At 37.2% G+C, this 2,500-nt stretch overlaps 1 pseudogene; it reads left to right on the top strand.

The window, feature by feature from the left end:
• The window catches only part of LOC130620665 (large subunit ribosomal RNA), a 7,091-nt pseudogene extending 5,034 nt beyond the window's left edge, over positions 1-2,057 (top strand).
• Positions 2,058-2,500: the final 443 nt, after the last annotated feature.

Here is a 2,500-nt window from a genome sequence, read left to right as displayed (position 1 = left end):
AAATTTCCGTGAAATAGCAGAAAATTGAAATCCAACGGCTTATTTTGATACAAGAACAGCCTCGTTTGAGTTCTTGTTTTTTTAATTCGTTTTATCTATTCTTCGTGTACCTAGTGACAGAACGGTTTTAATAAAGAAGAACTGTAACATCAAAAATATGTCGTTGAAAAGAAATACTTCAGCACGTCAAATTTCCGTGAAATAGCAGAAAATTGAAATTCAACGGCTTATTTTGATACAAGAACAGCCTCGTTTGAGTTCTAGTTTTTTTAACACGTTTTAGATTTTTTGTAGACCTGAAGAATACATATGTAAAACTGTGAATATGAAGTACCACGAGATAACAACATCATAAAACGATGTTATGGGTCGCGAAAAATGCTAAAACGCATCTTTTTCCTTGTTAAAACAGCAATTGTGAGAAATTGGAAACGCTATGATTCTGCAACGTAAAGTCAAATGGCAATTATTTTCTCCAGGCGTTGAGAGGTTAACGTGGTGAGTATTTGTGTAAAATATTGCGTTCAATAATAATTGTGCAAGGCCAATATTGCATGTTAAACATGCCAATACGTGCGTTTTCACCAAATTAGGGAAAAATCGGAAAAATCGGAAATCCCGAACGACATGTCGGATTGGCTTTATATTTGGCACAATGAACCATCTTGACATGACAAAGGTTCACACGAATTTTTTTTCAAAAAAACGCTGACGTCAGCATTTTATTTGGCCTTGAATGTTTGACATTTTAGGGCTTCTGGACCCCCCGCAGAGCCACAAATCGGGAATTTGTGCTCCTACCCGGTTTTAGCCTGAAGTGTTTTACATATCTGCCAAAGATTTAAGAAATACCTTCAATATTTCAGAAGCTATAGCGATTTACCTGTTTTTAAAAAGACCAAAAAAAGTAAGGCCCCAAAACAGGTACTTCCGGTTGACCTTTGACCTCCAAATTTTGCATGGTAATAGATCTCCAAATTTGCTACCATGAAATTCTTGTCCGTTTTTTATAAAAATGCTGACGTCAGCAGTTAAAATTTTTTGAAATTTTAGAATTTATGAAGGTTTGACCGTGCACTTTGTGACGTCATAAGTCTGGTTCTAGCCAAAGTCACACAAAAATATTCCGCCATTTTTCTTAAAATGCCTTTGTTTATAAGTTTGCTTTTTATGATTTCGTTAAAACGTTGTAGTTACTGAGAAAAATTGTCAAAAAATGCATGTAAGAACCGTCCTATACAAAACACACTGGACGGTTTCTATTGTCAAAAACATTAAACTGTTAATAACATGAGAACGAGGCTTTCCAGCACCAAGGTTCTACAGGCAATTTTTCTTCTTACTAAATGGCCTATCCACTGACAAATATCTGCATCTACTTTTAAATGTTTCACAAAAGTTATTACTATTATATAAGTAAAATGATGACATTATGTTTAATAAGAGAGTATTATCAGATACGTATGTGTGAAACGGTGAAGTCTTAAGTAATAACTGGCTTGTGGCAGCCAAGCGTTCATAGCGACGTTGCTTTTTGATCCTTCGATGTCGGCTCTTCCTATCATTGTGAAGCAGAATTCACCAAGTGTTGGATTGTTCACCCACTAATAGGGAACGTGAGCTGGGTTTAGACCGTCGTGAGACAGGTTAGTTTTACCCTACTGATGAAGTGTTGTTGCAATAGTAATTCTGCTCAGTACGAGAGGAACCGCAGATTCAGACAATTGGCATTTGCACTTGCTTGAAAAAGCAATGGTGCGAAGCTACCATCTGTTGGATTATGACTGAACGCCTCTAAGTCAGAATCCGTGCTAGAAAGCAATGATAATTACCTCTGGATAATCTTAGGCGAACAAGAATAGAACGGCTTCTGTCGTTCCTAAGTCCCAATGCACTGAGTCGGAGAAAAACCGTCGAGGTGCTGCAACTATCAAAATCTAAAATTTCCAGAGATAAATCCTATGCAGACGACTTAAACAAGAACGTGGTATTGTAAAAAGTAGAGTAGCCTTTGTGCTACGATCTTCTGAGATTAAGCCTCTGTTCGACAGATTTGTCACTTTGTGACAAGTCCTTTTTTTAACCAACTGCTTTGTACCGTGGAGTACCAGTTATCTTGTGCTTACCTGAACTTTTTTTTTAAAAAAGGTGATGCGTGCGTGCTGTACCATTCATCTTTATCACCTCGGTTTAATATTTGGAGACACAGATGTATGGATTAAAAGTGTATGGATTAAAGGTGTATGGATTACAACTGTATCGATTACAACTGTATGTATAGATTACAAGTGTATGGATTACAGCAAGAATTACGGACTAGGGCTATGTTCAGGGTTAAGGTAAAGCCTAGGCTGGGGCCTAGGGTAATGCTACTGCTTTGGATACGGTTGTGGGTCTTTTTTTTAAAAAAAAATTTTGGTGGTGTGGCGTACCCTCTCACTTCTTCAATTTCTCAAGCCGTTTATGTGTTATGCCGTATTTTGTTATTTTCAGGTCCCAT

Source organism: Hydractinia symbiolongicarpus, chromosome 1 (assembly GCF_029227915.1).
Source record: "Hydractinia symbiolongicarpus strain clone_291-10 chromosome 1, HSymV2.1, whole genome shotgun sequence".
Lineage (NCBI taxonomy): Eukaryota > Metazoa > Cnidaria > Hydrozoa > Anthoathecata > Hydractiniidae > Hydractinia > Hydractinia symbiolongicarpus.
The sequence above is the reverse complement of the archived record's forward strand: the minus strand, read 5'-3'. Positions and strand labels throughout refer to the sequence as shown.